Source organism: Mus caroli, chromosome 14 (assembly GCF_900094665.2).
Source record: "Mus caroli chromosome 14, CAROLI_EIJ_v1.1, whole genome shotgun sequence".
NCBI lineage: Eukaryota > Metazoa > Chordata > Mammalia > Rodentia > Muridae > Mus > Mus caroli.
In genome coordinates this window covers 31,445,682-31,466,601 of record NC_034583.1, presented here as the reverse complement: position 1 = coordinate 31,466,601, position 20,920 = coordinate 31,445,682, and the positions used below count along the sequence as shown (strand labels likewise).

The following is a 20,920-nucleotide window of genomic DNA, read 5'->3' as shown; positions in this document are numbered from 1 at the left end:
GAAGGGTGTTGTTTCCCTAATTTCTTTCTCAGCCTGTTTATTCTTTGTGTAGAGAAAGGCCATTGATTTGTTTGAGTTAATTTTATATCCAGCTTGTATACTTATTGTATGAGTAAAATATTTGTTGTTTACTATCATAATCATTAGAGTAATCATATTTTAAGATAAGTTACCATATTTATAGATTTCTTTTCTTTTTTTTTGTTTTTGTTTTTGCTTTTTTGAGACAGTGTTGTTTTTCTGTGTAGCTCTGGCTGTCCTGGACCTCACTCTGTACACCAGGCTGGCCTCAAACTCAGAAATTGGCCTGTCTCTGACTCCCAAATGCTGGGATTAAAGGCATGCATCACCACTGACCAGCTAGATTTATTTTCTTTCATTTTGGTCCAGTTTAAATTTTCTCTGGTGTTTCTCTGGTGTAAGACAGAGGATCTGTTGGTTGGTGTTGCTTTCCTGAAAATGGTTCTCTGATAACAGTGGTCATAGGGGTCTTGGCTGTCCTGAAGTTTCTACATTTTTATCCTTTCTGAAATAGACTCATTTTATTCTGTCAGAGACTTTTTCCCCCATGCAATTGTGGATTTTCAAGACTTGATTCTATTGTGTATTTAAGCAGCAATTTCACCCATTAGCCACCATTTTTGTTGTTGTTCTTTAGGAATGGGTTATTCAAAACACTTGAAGGCAAAGAAGGACATGGCTACCAGTGACTGTGTTTTCCACTTACTGTGAATGGAGCAGGCCGTTCTATACATCTCTATGCCATTTATTTGGTGAAGAGAAGGGAAATGATCTTTACAGGGAAGCTAGAGTTGCCTGTATCACACTGCAACAATGATAAAACTAGCTCTTTATGTTAGCACTATGCCATTGACTGAACTAACCATGAACCATACCCAAGCCCATTAGAAGCCTAACCAGAAAGCACGCTCTCAGATACTGCCCTCAAGTGTGTTTAACTGAGTGTTCATGAATCTGAGAGTCTCTGCAGAAAGGCCGTCTCATCTCTTAGAATAGCATTTTCTGGGTTGTTTACTGATGATCGTTGGTATGTTTTTGCAAATGTAAATCCAATAATACTGTTCCTTCTCCCTTACATTGTGTTCTGCACAATGGTTTTTAAAGCTTTAATGTATTTCTTCCTTATTTGTTAACTACACTGCAAACATAATCTCTAGGACATTTACTGTATTTAAATTTTTCTTTTTCTTTTTTGAGGTGGTAGTATACACTAATGATTTTTTTTTTTTTTGCTTTCTTTCTTGATCTGCTTTCTTTCCTCTCTCCTCAATCCTTCTTGTCTGTCTTTCTTCTCCTTGAAATCATTGCATCTCCCCTGATTACAGACGTGAACCACCATTCCTGGTTCTATTATAAATAAACTTTATTTAAAAAATAAATTCAGACTGACAGAATTTTTATAAATTTGGACTTTGTATTTCTTACCCCTTGCCAGATGATTCTTTAGTTTTCTATTCCATGTTCAAGGTTGTGGTGGTCTTGCCTTACCTTTCCAACCACTATTATAAATAGCTGGCAATAGTGGTTTTGTTTGTTTTTTTCTGTTTTTAGGTACACTGTACTTAGTCATCTTTATATAACTTAAGCTATGTAAACTTAAGAAGCATATAAGGTATATCTCTGTAGAATATAATACATAAAAATATCTTACTCAGTTTTCCCCAAATCAATACCTAATTTCCCCATCACTATTTATCCCTCTATTATTTTCTCATTATCTAGAACTTTAACTTTAATATAATAAATTAGTATGTATGCCAGAAATAGTTTCTAGATCTTCTAGTTAGTTCCCTTCTGTTTTTTTTTTTTTTAATATCCATATTGCCTTGTGTTAACTACTCGAACTTCTCTGTAGGTTTTGTGATATAATTGGGACACTTCTTCTCAGCATGATCCTTTTCACATGGTTCATTTATTCTTTTTTATTATGAGATTAATTCAAACTGAACTAGCTGAATGAATGAAAATAGTTTGATTACTATTCCTAGTAGGGTGAGCAATGGAAATGTTGGCTGTTCTTGACTAAAACTTCATGAATTGTACAAATTAAACACATTTTTGTGGCTATTCTTTATCTAATGTATATATTAATCTCCAAAGATCCTCAGAAAGTAAAAATTAAAAATCCTTTGTTTTCTCTCAACCTCACCTTTCATGTGACACATTATATAATTTACTATATTTGTGTACCTTTTCCAGTTTATTTTCAAAATATCCCATATTTTCTATAATGATGTGCATCTTAGAATCAAACAAATATGCTTACAGAGAAGAAATGATTAATATAAATTTATACAAGAGGTTAGTAACCACTAGAGAACTAGAGCCTGTCTATTCAATTTATTACAGAGACTTGGCAGACAGTCTGTGACTAGAAACTGCTAGAAACTCAGTTTACCTGCGAGTTCACAGAAAGGGATGTGTAGGTCTTGTTCCATATTTCTCTGAAGCCAAATTTCCCTTTCCTATTGTGCCTGTTATGTCCGGTTGATGTTTTCTTCAATAAAGATGGTTAAGAGAGATGGCTGCCTAATGTATCACCTAATCTTTGTGTCTGAATATGCGAGCATCCCTGGTTTTTGTGTGGCATGCTTAACATAGATTCAAAAGAACTTATTCCATAGGTGTCGTTTTTCTAACTCTTCTGCTTTGCATGAGCAATCCTTGCCATTCAAAATTCATTATTTTTTTTTTCTGGCAATGTTGGCAAAGTTACATGGATCTCACCACTGGCTAAAGTGCTCCTTCTACATGCTCACTGGTGTTTTCCTTAATGGCCTATAATTTCAACTCCTTTAGCTCTCTTTGCAGAATGCTATAATGAAGGAGGTGTGACTTGGGTTCAGAAATGTGATGGTAAATTATCCATCTATGAATTAACATGTATAATTTAAACACACTTCATGAATAATGATGATTTTCAAGTTTGACTTTATCATCTAAGTGAAAGGTAAGGTCTCTTATTTCCCACTCTGTACATTTCATATAATAAAGATTAAAAATGTATGCTCTGGTTTTGTGGAAACAGTTTTACAGCTTATTGAAAGATATTTCTGGGAAGTCTGTTCTGTACAATCAAGTAGCACAGGAGATGATGACATTGATTCTTTCTGAGATAACATCTTCTCTATCCTCGACCAGACATTAACACTGAGCTTTGGCATAAAAAAAAAATGTTCCTTGAAGAGATAAATGAATGAGGGTGTACTACTGCACACTCCAACCTTAACTCAACTTGCTTTACTGATGTATTAATTTCTTAAGCCAAGCAATATCCATTGTAGAAAATAATATTGACACATCATGTATCCTCTGCAATGGCATGTTGCTAGTGGCAGGATTCAGGGCAGGGATCATTAGGAAAACAGCCTTAATCTTGACTGATTGAGGTCAGCTGTTCTTTGTATTCTTTATCTTAACATTAGTAGAGACCTCTGGGGAGAGTAAGAATTTATTGTCAATGGAGCTGCACCCCCCCCCCCCCCCCCCGTTGTTGAGTCAGCTCTGGGAAGAGAACAAAAGCTCATTTGATATTTGTTCTAAGTTACTGCTTGAGAAGGATGTTGTTTACAAAATGTGACATACTCTGTTAAAGGATTGTGCAAAATACAATCCATGGGTCATTACCTTGAATTTCAGAAGGAAGATAGATTTATAACTGCAGTAAGCCAACAGTTCTGGAGGTGGGGCTTTCACCATATGTTTGATTAAAACGTCCCCCACGTGATTCATAAGAATACTCAAGTATTGAAACACCAACTCTGCTAGGCAAAATCAAGGAACTTTTGAATAGAAAGTCCTCTGTCAGAATTTTAGCTCTGTATATTTTCTGTGACTTCAGCTAAGTTAAATTTAAGAAAGCTGAGCCTTGATTTCTTTTTTATGAGTTGTAGATGTCGATATCTTCATTCTGTCAAATGAGCTATAAAAATTTTCATTACGACTGCCAGGAGAAAGCAGTCCTCAACATGCTGTTCAGGGCTGTTTTTTGTGTAGCTACTACTATGGCATGCAATCTGAAGTAGAAATTATAATCTTTAATATGGTAGGTGTGTTACACTTTCTACAGTCCAATCTTTGAAATTGGGACTTTCACGGCAAAATATGTGACTTATTCATATTTTAGTTTAAAATCCAAGCTGGAAATATTTGTCCATATCTTCGTAAAGATTTATTATAATCTTTGGTGGCATGGATAATGACCATAGGAGTCAAGGTTGTTCACATTCTCAGTTGCTGTATAATATTCTACCCCACAACTTAGTTGTATGACCTTTGAGACATGGCCTCAAGTATATTGATAGGTACAAAATTCTGTAGATGGCCAAGATCATTAAATAAAATAGAAAGTATTTGCATATAGCTAAACTTCATCCTGGCTTGTATTTAATAATGTCTTAGAATACATAATTTATACACACACACACACACACACACACACACACACACACACACTGACATATTTAGTAAATATAAAGAATAACACAGAGCCGAGTGGTGGTGGCACACACCTTTAATCCCAGCACTTGGGAGGCAGAGGCAGGTGGATTTCTGAGTTTGAGGCCAGCATGGTCTACACAGTGAGTTCCAGGACAGCCAGGGCTATACAGAGAAACCCTGTCTCGAAAAACAAAACAAAACAAAACAAAACAAACAAAGAAAAAAGAATAACACAGAAACAAAAGAATGTCTCTGTATCTTCAGTGTTAAAACAGTTCATACCTAATATTTTGATATTATGTTGGTTGTGTCCATGGATGTTGAAGGAAGACTATTTTGTTTAGTTATGAGCTTGAAAGTCAAAAATGTTGGGAAAGTTAAGACAGGGGTTAATCTTTGGTCAGGGTCTCCTTAGCAATCCTTAATCTCCTCTCTGAGATGGCTACTTCAGCTGAATGTCTAGCTTTGGTAAGTGTTCCTGGCCTGGTTTTCCAAAGGCTTGGTTTAGAATTCCACGCATGCAGTCCTGGGTAAGGCATAGATTTTTGAGAAGGAGGAAGCAGAAGCAGTCAGACCAGCTAAAGACTTCTCTAGAACTGGCACATATGCCTGGTGGATAGTAGCAGTCCCAGGCCCATCAGGATGCATGGATGAAAAGAAGCAGTCTTCACATGATTCTGAATGAGTCACAATGCAGAAGAATGTGTGGAATGGAAGATGTTGTTCTTCCCATTTTTGGAAAATATAGTCAGCTACAGTGGAGTCCTCCAAAACACATGGACTGTTCTTAGTAAATATGAAACTATTAACAAAACTACTCACATAGAACTTAGCTTTTAAGAGTAAACAGTTTTCTATATGTTTTATGTTTTCTAGATTCTTTACTTTGGTCCTTAGATTTAGAAATCAAGTCAATTGAGTCCCTGGTCCAAGAATTAACTGTCATGGCTCCATCCATCAAGTCTTGGCATGTACTTTGTTTTACAACAGGGAACACAGATCCACATTTGTAGTTCAGTGTTAAGGTCTGCACCATTGATGTGAAAGCATGTTCAGGCCTTAGGCATGTAACCTTACATCTCTGTGATGTGGTAGACCTGCCAAAGTTATTCCTGAAGGGAATAACATTTTCATTAGCCTATTGTGTTACTCACGTAGGCGACAAAACTGATGCTTGTTCTGCTTGCAATCCAGGAAGTATTAATCACTTGTGCATCTATGTTTTCATTGACATTAGGTTATTACATTATTGTTTCTCTCTGTGAAAAATTTTATTTTTAACCAAGAAATAAGGGAGTACAATCTGTTTTTAAATTTCTTTATTATTATTAATTATGTTATTTATTTACATCCCAAATGCTGTCCCCCCCGCACCCAGTCCACCCTTGAAGAGTTCTTCCCCCCTTCACCCATGCACCATTCCTTCCATCTCTTCGCTTCTGAGAGGGTGCCCCATTTGTATCTCCCCCACCCTGGGGCATCAAGACTACAGGATTAGATACATCCTCTCCTACTTAGGCCAGACAAGGCAGTCCTCTGCTGCATATGTGCTGGGGGCCTCAGACCAACCTGTGTGTGCTCTTTGGATAGTGCCTCAATCTCTGGAAGCTCCCAGGACTCTAGGTTAATTGACACTATTGGTCTTCTTATGGAGTTGCTATCTTTCTCAGTCCTTTCAATCCTTTCCCCAAATTTTCCCTAGAGATCCCCTGGCTCCTTCCAATAACTGGCTGTGGGTCTGTACATTTCTGTCTCAGTCAGTTGCTAAGTAGAGCCTCTTAGGCTAGCGCCTCTCAGGAATGCTAGGCTCCTGTCTGCAAGCACAACATAGCATCAGTAATAGTGACAGGGATTGGAGCCCATCCATGAAATGGAGTCTAAGTTGGGTCCATCACTGGTTGGCCATTCCTTCAGTCTCTGCTCCATTTTTGTCTCTACATTTCTTTTAGACAGGAGCAATTTTTGGGTTGAAAGTTTTATAGGTATGGTGGTGTCCCCATCCCTCCATTAGGAGTCCTATCTGACTACTGGAGGTGGTCTCTTCAGGTCCCATATCCCCACCTTTGGGCATTTTGGCTAAGGTCATATACATTGAGTCCTGGAAGATTCCCCAATCCCAGGTCTCTAGTAACTAATCCTGTTATTTTACAAGTTTTCTTGAACTCAAATCTCCTCCCAGATAAGCTGTTTTAACAAGTTTGTGTGTAGACTTCTAGACCTGTCCTTGTGTCAGTTCCTGCACAAATATTTCTATCTGATTTGACTCATAAAGATTCTACATACTGTGTTTGGATTATTCACTTAGTCATACTGTGAGAAGACTGTGTGTATATCAACTCCACTATATTTTAGAAAAATAATGGCTGCCTATAATTAATTCTGTTGAATGAATAGAGAATAGTGAATTATAGCTTCATGGATGGATCATGACATTGATTCCAATGTTTGACAAATGACCACAATGTCTAAGTACATATTTCTCGCACATGCCTTTGAGCTTCCAGATGATTTTCTGATTATATTTTAGAAGTACAATTATAGATTAAAGAGTGTGTATACCATTGTGAAGACCGGATTACCTTCTGGAATGGGTCATTTGCAGACATGACACACACCAGAGATCCTTGTCTCAATATTCTAAGTATTACTTATGTTATTCTTGGCCTTTTAGCCAATGTATCCCTCTGTAGTTCAGGCTGCCCTTGAACTGCCAAGTTCATATAACCTTCTGAGAGCTCAAATTATAGCCATAGGTATAGCTTCAAGTATAGTGGATATTTTTCTTTTGTAGCTGGTCTCTTTTTGAGTTTTGTATATTTGGTAAAAAAACAAAACAAAACAGAAATAACCCCTTGTTTTTCTATTTCTCAGCTTATTCATGATGTCTATTCTTTTTAAATGCATATTGAATATTTGCATTTACTCCTATGTAAATATGTTTTCCATTTTATTATATAATATACATTGCTATATATTCTATAGATATGTGGGTTTCCATGGGCCCCCTTAATTTTCTTCCACTTTAATTTTATTTTTTATTCAAACCACATTTTAATTCTTATACTTTATAAATATATCTTTATGTGCTTATATAATATTATATTCTTTTATACATCTACATGAATAATTTATATAAATTTAAATGTCACTAAACTGATATTTCTATTTCATAAAAGTGTCCCAATACTTTGATATTTACAGGCTATAAATATTAGACAAACAATACAAACAATAAACCATAAGCCTGAGGAATTCCTATAGTAAATCTCAACATAAATAATATGCCATGTCTACATGGGATGCTGGCTCAGTCCTGAACTCTTGTTGATAGCTCTTGGTGTACTACATTAATTTTTAAACATTTCAGGGTGGAGCTAAAGAGATAGCTCAGCAGTTAAGAACACTGACTGGTCTCAAAGAGAACTTGGATTCAGTTCCCAATATCCTCATGGCAACTTACCACTGTATGTAATTTCAATTATAGAGAATCCAACACCATTATAGCATGCTGATGGTGCATAGATATACATAGAGGCAAGATAACCATAGCCATAAATAAAAATAAATATTATAAAAGTAGTCTCAGAGTGTCATAATAATTCTTCCATGAAAAAAATCTTCATCTATCTGTCTATCTATTTATATCATCTATTTATCTATCTTCTCTCTATCACCTACATATATTAATCTGTGTATAGTCTATATATTTTCTACCTTTTATCTATCTCTCTATGTAATCTATATTACTCCATCTAATTACTGAATAACCACCTATAATGTATATTATATATTTAATATTTATCTAAGAGTGTTATGAATGTTAACTCATTTAATTTTCATCACATTCTTATTAGGCAGATGGCCTTATCCAAATTTTAAGTAGAAGAAACATAAATTTCTAGCAATTTGTGCAAATCTACACTGCCACCTGTTCAATACTTCTGTAATTTATACTCAAGCAATTGGATTTCCAACTTCAATTTCTTTCTCACATTTAGAGCAAAATATAAAATTTTACATGTTGGACTTTTCAGTGGTGGTGACAGCCCTATGAAAGCACACAGAGTCTTTAGCCATGCACAGAATTTCCTGTGTGTTCTGTACTCTACTGCTCTCTGACAGGCTGTGGGCAAAAAGCAAGGCTGACTGGAAGATACTCCTTCAGGAAGAGGCAACACTAGAAGTACAATGATTCAAGATGGGGAGGAAAGGTCCCAATAAGAACAGTTTGGATAAGAATATGTTTTCTTTACCAAATTTTATAGAAATATACTTTGGGATTCTTTTCAACATAATTAAATATTTAACAATCTATTGCATATCTTTCTAATATTAAATGTTCCTATTTAGAATTACAGTATGGATTCATTAATCATTTGTGTTTGTATGCCCTTCAGATCATTTTGTCCTTGCTCATGCTGATGCTAAGGGAACCTTTACAATATTGTCTACTTCTCTCTCTATGTAAGAGAACTATGACATTTTAAAAATTGACCATGAACCCAAGCATTTTGCTGATTTTTCATTAATGGGTTAATAGGTTTATTTTGGCTGAAGTTTTAGGCTTTTAAAAAGGTAAAAGCTAACGATAGGTTTGTTTTTATTTTCTGTTCTATAAGATTATGAATTTTCCTCCTACATGCATGCATTTACCCAGAACTTCATTGGAATATGTGAAATTCAGTGTATGGAGTCATCACCTTTGTGCTGCTTTGAACATTAAAGATAATGCTAAGTTTCAGTATTTGGTACAATAAATACTCTGCCTTTAGGAGATACACTTTTACCACATTAGCATGCTGAAAAGGTTTAGTAGGGGATTGTCATAATGTTTGTTTTCAACTTCTTCAGAATAATGGAAGAATGCTTTACTTTTCTCACAAATTAATAAGTTCCATTTACATGCTTCTTAAAAAGTTGAACCCTCCTTTCTTCCTTATCTAAAAATAATAAAATAAAATATGGGCAGCATACATACTTTATGTATACTATAGACTTTTTTACACGTTGTTCTTTTCAACCATAAGTGAGCATAGCTCTTGTTTTTTTGTGGTTTTTGTTTGTTTGTTTTATTTCTAGTATGCTTTTGGCTTTACTTTCAGGATTTAGCTGATTGATTGTATCTAATGAGGTTAATTTTCCCGTATTTTTCTTCTTGACCACAATTTCTTAGTGATGGTCAGGATCTGAATGTTGACAGCTAGCTGCTCAGCATTATGAGCTGCAGACTTGATAATGTCCCAGAAGTTATCCATCCATAACATATGTAACACATAACATTACATAACATAACATAACATAACATAACATAACATAACATAACATAACATAACATAACATAACATAACATAACTTAGAAGTGCTCAAATCCATAACGTTTCCCCCCAGTGTTCACCATGCTTACAATTTCATATAATTCTTCTTGAGTCAAATGTAATCATACACATTCTTTCATACAAGAATCACTCATAGCAGAGGTAGTAATTGCCACCTGTGCATGTATAAGTTCATTTATAGTATACATTTACAAAATTAAATAAAAAATTAAAAAATTATATCGTCCATAGTTGTATCTGGTTTTCATATTATTTGTTATATTTTCCTTCTTTCTGAATTATCTACAGTTTTGAAGTGAAACTAGCTGTGTGTTATGTTTTCAAAGAATATTATACATTAATGTTCTATTATTCAGACATATTTTTCTCTATAAATTATTTTTACTTCATGTTCATTGTTTATATATTTTTATGGTTTCCAAATTTTTATTATACATCATGTTTGTAGCTGCATATTTTCCTCTCTGTACTGTATTCTCTATAAATTACAATTTATTTCTCTGGTTATTTTTCTTGAGTATATAGTTTCCAACTTTCTCAATAAGGGATATTAAATTCAGGAGACACTCTCAATGTCTTAATTTTTTTGCATTGCACTTAGCTTTCCTTTTTTTTTTTTTTTTCCCTTTGGTATTTGTTTATTTCGCGTGTGCATGACCTGCACGGCATGGCAAGCAGTTGAAGGTCAGAGGACTCAGTTCTCTCCCCGCTCTGGCTGGCCAGGGTCCCAGGCAGTCTCCCGTGAGATGCCCATCATCACACTACAGCTTCTTGTTCTTGTTCAGCCGGTTGGTTGTGACGCCAGATATTCTGTTTGCGAAGTAGTCGCCAGTACTCTCGGGACTCTGGTTCTAGTTCCTCTAGCTTTTTGAGGGGACCCAAGTTCACCTGGAACAGCCATGTGGGGTACTCAGAGTCTGCTTTCAGGCCCACATCCTGGCCCTCCTTGTTAGATGTTGACCCCCATGGCGTGTGTGGTGAGCTGAGTGGGGTCTATGCACACCTCGGGGTCCTTCAGGGCCTCAGCGGTCATGCCACCCTTGCCGCCCTTGCCAACTGGCTTTTTAGCATATTCCCAGATAGAGAATCCTCCAGGTCTTCCGGGGACAGGGAGTGCCCGGGGATGCCAGCGGGCCCACATCCGGGAAGCCCGGAGGAGATGGGCGGCCGCCATGAAGCTGGCCGGCAGCTCGCACGTCGCACTTAGCTTTCCTTATAGATATGTTTCTTTCACTACTACAGAGTGCTGAATTTTTACTAATGACTGAGAATGAGATGTTTTGTTTTTAATTGCAAATATCTCCTAATATTGAGATTTCCTTTATATTTTACTATGTAGCTATTTGGCAATATTCCAAGTATTCTTTAATTTTTTGTTTATTGACATTCCATATTCTTATTAGATATTTTATCTGAGATTTATGATTTATTAATTATATTACTATTATTTATTAAAATATATTAAATATATTTTTATTTCTGTTCAAATATGCTGTTAATTCTTTAAGAAATTGGTTTTATACTATACAACTATAATAATGAGTGTGTAAATTTGTTTTGTATTCTTGTAATTTATCCCTTACATATTTGACAACTATAGTTTTACTTGCATAATATCCACATTTTTATAGCAGTTAGGTGAAATTTACATAAATATATGTGTGTGTGTGTGTGTGTATGGCAAAACATAAAGATCACTGCCTAGCACCACTAACCCCTACCTTTATATTTATTTTGTTAGGGTTTATTTTTTCCATTTTAGTGAACTGCTGTTGAATATTTTAGAAAGATGATCATTGCTCTGTGCCCAGGTGGGCATAGCACTTACATTCTTGTTATGGGTAGTGATGGTGAGGATTTCCTGCAGTCTGTATTTCTGGCTGTGCCTGGAATTTCATGCCCAAACAACAAAGAACCTACCAACAATTGGTGTGCCTCTTGCAGAACTTTGATCATCTAATTACCAGCCATGAAGTCAAGGATCTGCTCTTTGCTCTCTGTTCTCCCAAAGAAGGTAGGGTGTCAAGTCCTCCTACCCAGTGGAAGTTGAAGGACTGCCTTGAGCATCAATCCTCACTTTCAAACTGGTTTTGAGAAAAACTCTCCTTATCATTATCACCTTCACTATCATCATCATCATCAATCCTTTTCCAATCACCATTCTCCTTCTCTTGGTTTTTGTCATCATCATCATTGTCATCATTGCCATCGTCATTGTCTTCTTTATACTGTATACATCAGGCTCACTGGTCTGTGAGCTTCTGAAGATTCTTCTGGCTCCATCTCCCACTAGAATTTCAGACATATGCTGTTGTGCTATCTTTCCATGAGTTTTTGAGAGGCAAACACAGGCCTTCATGCTTTCACAGCAGGTATTTTATTCCCTGGGCCATATTCTCAGCACTGCTACAGTGTTAAGAAACAGTTTTTGTTCTGCCATAGTGTCAGAAACATGTATGCATACAGTAAAAACCCAGCATGTTCTACCTTTATGCTGATGGTGACATGCATATGTACTCATCATTCTGAGAGCCATGTTCCAAGACTTTGTTTGAAGTTACTTAAAAAGTGAATCATCCAGGTAATCATTTAACACCTCTGAGACTTTTCACAGTGTCAGTTACAAAAACTAAAACTGACAGTGAGAAAGAAAGTCCTGTTATTTTTCTTCACATACTGTATTAAGTTTAAGTTGCGTGTAACTGGAAATTACTGAAACTCCATATGTCATGAGTATGTTATTTCTGACTTTCTCTCTGAGTGATTACCCTTCTGGATATACTCAGTGTCAAAGGTAGGGAAGTACAGAGTAATTGCAAGAGGAACAAGGTCTTTGAAGGTTTTCCAGGTTTTGGCCAAAAGGCTAGGAAGAAATTCAGCTTGATTTACAGAACAGGGGAGATTTCTTTCCTTAGCCTTAACATTAGCAGTTATTTTCAATTCTGCAATTATACACTGGTGAGAAGCTAATTTGTGACTTGACTCTTAAATTCATACTCCCAAATTGTAAACTCAGTTGCTATCAAACATTTGCTGCCATGAACTAGCCTAAAATGAAACAAACAAACATAAAACACTTTTTGGCTTTATTGTCAAGGAGGAAAGGTCTTATTTTTGCCTGTCCACCTTAAAACTTTTAAAGAGTTACTTCTTTGAGATACCTTGCAACCTCATTCATGACTCCTGTTTAGAGTTTGAAGGGGATTTTACCATGAAACTTTAAGATTTCCTCCTTAAACACACACAGCACAATTTACAGAGTTCATCTTTACTGTGGACTTGAACAGGTACACTGAGCTCCATACTGGCTGCTTTAGTTTGCACTTCTACCAACAATGAATGAATGTTTCTCTTACTCCACTTCCTGGCCAGAATGAGCTGTCATTTGTTATGTTGATCTTAACTATTATGACAGGTGTATGATGAAATCTTAGCATAGTTTTCTTTTGCATTTCTATGATGGCTAAGGATGTTGAATATTTCTTTGCTCCCCAGGAATTGGAGTTCATTCTGTTGAGAATTATTTTTATATATGTACCACATTTTTAGTTATATATAGTTTCCTGGGTTCTTTATATAAGTTTTATATCAGTCCTCTATCATTTGCATAGTCAGAAAAAATCTTTTCATGGTTGAATGATTGATAAAGTGTCACTCTTTTTTTTTTTTTAATCTATTGATGGTGTCCTTTGACCTACAGAAGTTTTTCAGTTTCATGGGGTCCCATTTATCAGTTGCTGATCTTAGAGCCTGAGCTTCCTTCTGTAAGTAGAGGGAAAAATGAGACAAATTCAAAGTTTATTCTTCACAGACAAATTGGGAAAAGCAAATATGCTAGATTATATCAAATAAAGAAAGACATTTTCTACATAGTTTGAATGTAAAACAAAATGTGTAGGTTTAATGTTGATACATACATCTCATATATTTCACTTCACTGGCAACTGATTTCATGTGTGGATATTTCTCCCTAATATGTCATCATTTATGTAATGCATAATGTCACTCCTAGAAGCCCACTGTAGAACCATGCCAGATTGATCTTCATTTCTGGGCTGTGCATAGGACCTTACCTTCCTAAACACAGTGTTCAGGTTCAACATTTACTTTTAACGTTAACTATGGAGTCTTTTCTAGCCTCCTTCTGTTTTATCTTTGAGTCCATAGCAATATATGTAGTATAGAAGGAGTCCTAACAGGGAGGTAAAACTTATGCTTTTTTTTTTTTTGTCTTCAAGGTGTTTACAATTTGATTTTACTTTTATGAAGTTTCCTTATCCCATACTTCATAATGTTGAATTATTTCCTATATAAATATATTCTTTGGCTGAAGTTAGGAGCTCCAGATAATTGTGTTCTGAATATTAGCCAGGTTTCTTGCATGTACTTTCTTTTATTCTCAGCATGGATGACTCTTTTTCCATTGTAAAGACTTCTTAATAGCAAAAAGGAAATCTTAAAGACTTGGTCGCATCTAATGGGACCACTTTGGGAAGCTGCTGTGACTGTTTTGTTGGAGAATTGGAAACAAGTGTCTTCTCACTCGTCATGCAGCACCAATGACAGACCAAAGCAACTTTTCCACCAAAATCTAGCTTGCTGACTTGGTGATCCTAGTGGTTATACTTACAGGTACATAGGCTAGTGGTTACTTACTGAATCCCCGTTGCATGGTTTCTGTTAGTTGTCAACTTGGCAGAATTCATAATCACTGGCACAATTCGGCTTCTGATATGTCAGTGGTGAGTCATGTCTATGCCTTTGAGTTGGGGAGATAAACCCTTTGTCTGATCCTATCTTGTGTCTTGTAGAATATAAGTGAAGAAAAGAAAGTAGTTAGCCTGTGTACTCATCCCTTCTTGTTTTTTAGTTGTGGATGTGATGTTAACAGCTGCACAGAGCTCCTTCTCTAGTGATGTCTTCCCATGGTGGAATATAATTTGAACTGTTATAAAAAAATGAACTCTTCTTTGTGAGTTGTTTTTAGGAGGGTTTTGTCACAGTATCAGGGGAAAAGAAGAAAAAAAAAGTTTACCCCAAATAGCTTCATCAATGAGTTTTCTTATTCCAGCCTGATTTTGATTTTGACTTCCCCATAGCTGGGGAATGCCCATTCAGTAACAACTGACATCTGTAGACTTGCTTTATCCTTCACCCACAAGACAATGTACAGTTGGAACATAATTGCAGACATTTCTTGGGGAGGGACAGTAGATAATCAGGAAGATACAATGACTTGAATCCTAGAACCACCTTTCTTTTCCTTTATGAAAGAATGATATCAAGCTACAGCCTTCATATTTCTTTCTAGTACTTAATAGCTGCTCGTTGTGGGGGCAATGGCTCTCATACATAGAGGACAGCATTGCATAACAAAGACACTAACTACATTTTCCCAGAATGTTATGAAAGAACTATTTCAAGTGAATAGAAATATAAGAAAAGAACAGGTTAAAATATATCTTTCTAATAGACTTTTAGACTGTAATTTATTCCACTAAATTTCCCTTTTGTTTAGATTATTGTTGGTTTTCATATTTGAAAAGGGCAAATGTAGGCAGTAATTTGATTTGTAATAATAGCTTCCATCAAGATATAAAGGAGAGAAAGAAAATTTAACCTGAGCTTTTCAAAGTTATTTCTACACACACACACACACACACACAAAGATGTGTGTGTGTATATGTGTGTATGTGTATATAATAGGAAATATAAAATAATATAATTACCAGTTTCATCATACCACCTTGCCCACCAACTAGAATACATATTTATTGCATAACTCCAAATTTTATCACTTACATGTCTTAAATTTCATCTAATTATTATCCTAACAAAGTATGTATACAACTGGAGGTATGATTCATTTTAATAAGAGTTCTTCAAGTATGAAATTGTGAAAATATGCACGTTAAATATTTCCAAATTATAATTGTGAGGCAGTCATAGAGTAGACATTACCATTTAGAAAGAGGAAGATTAAAATTTATGGGGTCATAAATAACTAGCAAGTTCAAAACTTGGCAGAACAAATTCCAATCAATTTTGAACATCAAACATTGCACATTGCAACATTGGTTCCACACTGATCCTGCTGGAGTACCTGTGCTGTCTTAAATATTAACTATGGCAGGACCTCTAGTGTTTTGAGTTGTCAGTCCTAATAAGAGCCTGTCTGTACCAAAACCACAGAAGGGACAGATCTCCCCAAGCTGGGTATCTGGTGAGAGTCCAGACATTTCAGTCTCAGAATAACCTAGATGGTCATGCTTCCCCCTCCTTAAAGGATAAAGTATTTGCTGAGCTTACTCCCTTATCATATAACCTTTCAGGATGCCTACAGCCTTTTTTCATTTTTGTCTTGTATGTTCCCATTTTAGTCCATGAGAACAGCATTTCTGCTGGCATAAGCCTTTCTTTAGTACTGGCTTCTCCTCACAGGCTGATTGCATCATGTATCACGCTCATAATCTCTTTATGGAGCTGTTCTCTAGCCCCAGATTTGGAGTTCTCTGTAGGTCATGAATTCTCTTCACTCAGTTATCTCATAAACTCTCTGTCTCTGTCTCTCTGTCTCTGTATCTCTGTCTCTGTATCTCTGTCTCTCTTACTTTCTTTCCTCTCTTCCCCACCACAACCCAACTGATATGAATAGCATGTACATTCTTTTTGCTAAATTCCTTCTCTATGTACCCCTCTTCTTTCACTATTGTATATTACGAGGAAAAGCAGGGGTATACCTATAATTAGTTTGCTTAGCAACTCCCTCAGTGGAATATCAACTATCTCACTTATCATGTTTACTTTCCACACTAGGAATGAGTTAAGTGAGTGATTTGTCACTTTTTATAAGGAATGCCAATGTCCAATAGAATCTCCCCCATTTTCACCTGAGATTTACAGATATGTTCTTTCTTCTCTGTAGAAATTTTGGGTTGAAAGTTTTGTGGGTGTGTTGTTGTGCTCCTCCCTCCACTGGAAGTCCTACCTGGGTACAGGAGGTGGCCACATCAGTCTCCATATTCCCCAATGCTAGAAGAATCATCTTGGGTAACCTCATAGCTTCTCAAGAGCCTCTCCTCTCCTTAGTGCCCACCTTGCCACAGTGATGCCCCCCCAATGACTTTTGATCTCTCTACCAGCCCCTCCAGAGCTCCCTCCCCACACTGGATACCCACCTCCTCTGTAACCCCCATTTTCCTCTCTCCATCCATTTCTGATGTCAATTTTATTTCCCCTTCAACCCAGAGCCTGTGTCTGGAAACAAATGAGCAGAACTTGTGACCATAGTAACTGAGCCAAAAATGGGGCCAGGACCAGCAGAATATAGAACTCAGCAGTTGCAATCAGTTTCCTTAGGATTCCTGAATTCTACAGTAGAGGCTCCTGTTCTTAAACAGTGGCATGGTTGTTAGCTTTGCATTTGGACCACCTTCCTCTTCTTTGAGGATTCTGCCTCTCACTTAAGAAATTCATAGTTGATAATATATAAAAACTCATGTTAGGACTTTTTTTGTTGTTTTTTAATTGTCTGACTTCAAAAGATATATAGTATGACATCTATGTCTTAGCATTAGATATTTTAATAACTAATACTGATTTATTAATTCCATATAATTTCCTGTAAGTTATACAATTGCCACCTATTGTGTTCTAAATCCAAATTGGACTGAGCAAGGCAGGAGGAGGGAACTAGTAAGCTGCACTCCTTCATGGCCTAAGCCTCCAGGGTCCTGCCCTGCTTGAGTTCTTGCCCTGACTTCTTCTATCATAAACTGTGATGTGGAAGTGTAAGAAGAAATAGATGCCTTCTTCACTAAATTTCTTTCAGTTATGCTGTAGTAAAAGTGCTGTTTTACTACAGCAATAGACACGCTAAACAAGATAGCCACTGTCTGCTTGCTGCCTGTATTTTGAGCTTCATAAAGTTCTTCTATTCACTTTTCCATACTACAAAAATAGCATTATAAAATAGCTCAATAAGTTCATTGAATATTTGACAAATTCCTGTTCAACATGGAGACTTAACTGAATTGTTTCATAGGCACAAATATTATATTTCTCTATGGGTTTCCAAAAACTCAAAGCTCAAGACACTCTGGGGTTGTTGTGTGAAGGACTCTCTTGCTCTCCTTCTCCTGTTAACTTAGTATGTACACACATACAGTTGTGGATGCATGGATGTGAATGCTTGTTTGTACATTCATCTCAACAGACTAGCTTTTTGGCTGCTACTGTTTTAACTTGAGATCATGTTAAATACATAAGAAAATAGCTTCAGTTGAGTGTGTGATCTAACACATTAGCTTCAGTAGCCTTCTAGGAAACAAGTATCATAGCCTGATGTGGTGCTGTGTGCCTTGAATCCCATCATTTAGGAAGTAGATGCACATTGATTTCTATGTGTTTGAGCCCAGTCTCACCCACATTGGGAGTTCCAGGTTATCTAGAACTACAGAGTGAATACTTCTCACCCACCACATAAAAGAAGAAAGTCAGATACAGGACAAGAGGCAAAAATAAATACACAAAGCAAACTTTCAAATGTCTTTTCTTCATAAACAACTGAGAAATCAGAGAATGTATCTTAATGATTCCAGAAAGTGTTAAGGAAATATTTTTAAAGATTTATGTGCACACAGACATAGGGAGAAATGAAAGGATTGAAAAATGAATAGAGATGTTGACATTCACTGGATGTTTGCTTGTACCACTACTCCTAGTGCTTCTCTGTTAATTCCATGAAAATACCTTTGAAATCCATGAGGTTTCCCACTTTTAAGGTAATTAAAGAGACAGAACAAAATTGATACTTCCCAGAAATATCTAAAAGGTGAAAGGCTGTGCTCTCACTCTTTTGCTCTGTTACTTTGTTGGCTGTCTTGACTATCCTGGGTCACACAGTAATTGTAAACAATCCCCCTCATCTTCAGAGGAATCCATGGGTGCCATTGTTTGTACTATAACTCTAAGGTCTCCCAGTAATGTTCCTTATTTCCAGGTTGCAACTACCTAATTCTAGAGTCACTATTTATGGCACTGTTAATAACACATTCCAACAATTTTTAGACAGTCATCATCCAATTGGAAGGGATCATAACTCAGCAAAGAGCTGTTAATGCATGAAGATACCTCTGAGCTGGGAAGTAGGAAGTGGGGTCAAAGAGATGTGATGAAGTGGCAGAAAGTCCCCTGTTTAAGAGAGATGCTTTGAATGAGGAATGACTGAATTGTTAGTACCTCCTGTATCCTCAATTAGATCACAGGGCATGAATTTGTTTTTCAAAATGTTCCTCATCATGGAAGAGTGAAGTATGAAGCTAATTTTGTACATAAAAATTACCTGAAACTGGGAAAGAAAGCAGAAAAGAATGGATTATAATAACATAATAAATGACAGCATTGCATAGCAATATTTGCACAGGCCTCTTCAAAGATTGGTATACTTTGCAAAAAAAAAAAAAAAAAAAAAAAACCAGAAATATTTGCATTTCATAGGATGGAAGAGCCCATTTGGAGAGAGGGAGCAGGTATCATACCCTTGGGTAGAAATGGGTTACTCTCTCTTTCACACTTTAATTCTTTATTGGATTTTTTTGATCAATGAGAGTCATTGCTACAGAGAAAGGTGAGGCTCACTGTTATAATAACATGATTAATGATCACTACTTCCAAGACAAAGTGAGGAATTATTTTTCTATAGTGAATAAGCATGACAAGATTTTTTTTATTCAATTGTGAGCTGTTATTTTTTTCCAAGCAAAAACATTATTGTGTTTCTAAGAACTGCCACATCTTAGTAAGTATTATATAAATTACTCTTAAAGTTGATTGGTTTGTAATTAAGTGGAGAGAATGATGAATTGAAATATAAAAGATGTATATTTAATTTCATCTAAATGAATTTAAAATATAAAATCTGAAACTACTAGAAAAATAGGACTATCCAGAAACAGTATTATTTGAATCAACTGGTAAAAATGAAAAAATTTAAAATATAAAAGGAAGTTTTAAATATATTTAAATCAAACACACAAACTCAGTGAAGATGACACATGTATCTGGTTTTATGTGTTTTTTGTTTTTGTCATTGTTTTTTGTTTGTTTGTTTTTTGTTTGTTTGTTTGCCAAGACTATGTTTTTGAGGGCATGGTATGGTGTGGTGGGAGGGAAGGACTCAGCAGGCCCATGCTGAGGCATTTACTTCTCTGCTCCCAGAGGTACTAGCCATGAGATGGCTGCAGTATAGAATATACTTTCTTTGAGGCCATAGGAAGGGCAGTTGAAAGAGTAGAGGCAGAGAAAGGAAGGGAACAGAAAATGATGGAGAGAGAAAGAGAAAGAAAGAGGGAGACAAAGGGGAGGGAGGAGAGGACAGATGTGGGATAGAGCGTCTGGAGGGGTAACCAGGAAGTGGGATATCATTTGGATGTAAATGAATGGAATGATTAAAATAAAAAAAAAAGAAATAGAAAGAGAGAGGAGACAAGGCTGGCCAAGATCATTTGGAGGGAGGAAAAGGAAGAGGAGAGATGAAAAAAAGGATCATGGAAAGAAGAGAGCCAGAGAGAGAAAGGGCAGGGAGAGGGAGAAGGGAGGGGAAGAAGGGAGGGGGAGAAGAGAGAGGGGAGGGGAGAGGGGGAGGGAGAGAGGGAGAGAGAGAGAGAGCGAGAGAGAGCGAGAGAGACAGAGACAGAGAGACAGAGAGACACAAAGAGAGACAGAGAAACAGACAGATAGACAGCAGAGTGCGCAAGGAGCTGCCAAAGAGTTCCTTTTATAACCAGCCAGGCCTACCTGGCTATTGCAGAGCCAAGAAGGAAGGCCAAGAGTATCTAAAATAGTGTTTTTGCAAATGAAAATGTAAAACTTTGTATAGTGCTATCTACTTAGAAACAAATCTTATTTATTTTTAATAATTTCCAATTATATCTAAGGAAGAAAGAGATATATAGTCACTTGTATAATCTGTCATTTATTGCACTTCTTTTAATGAAGAATTCTTACTGTGCCATTATTTGAGACTGTGTAATAATGGAAAAAGGGTCACCTGTATTTATTGAAATAAATATTACTTTTGATATATGTTAATGAGGAATGAAAACTGTTTTGTTCTTCCACTA

The 20,920-nt window shown here is 36.2% G+C and overlaps 1 protein-coding gene and 1 pseudogene across 5 annotated transcripts in view; one reads left to right on the top strand and one right to left on the bottom strand.

Moving 5' to 3' along the window:
* The window catches only part of Nrg3 (neuregulin 3), a 1,097,250-nt gene that overhangs the window by 86,766 nt on the left and 989,564 nt on the right, over positions 1–20,920 (top strand). The window lies entirely within an intron of this gene.
* Positions 10,424–10,971, bottom strand: LOC110308898 (annotated as a pseudogene).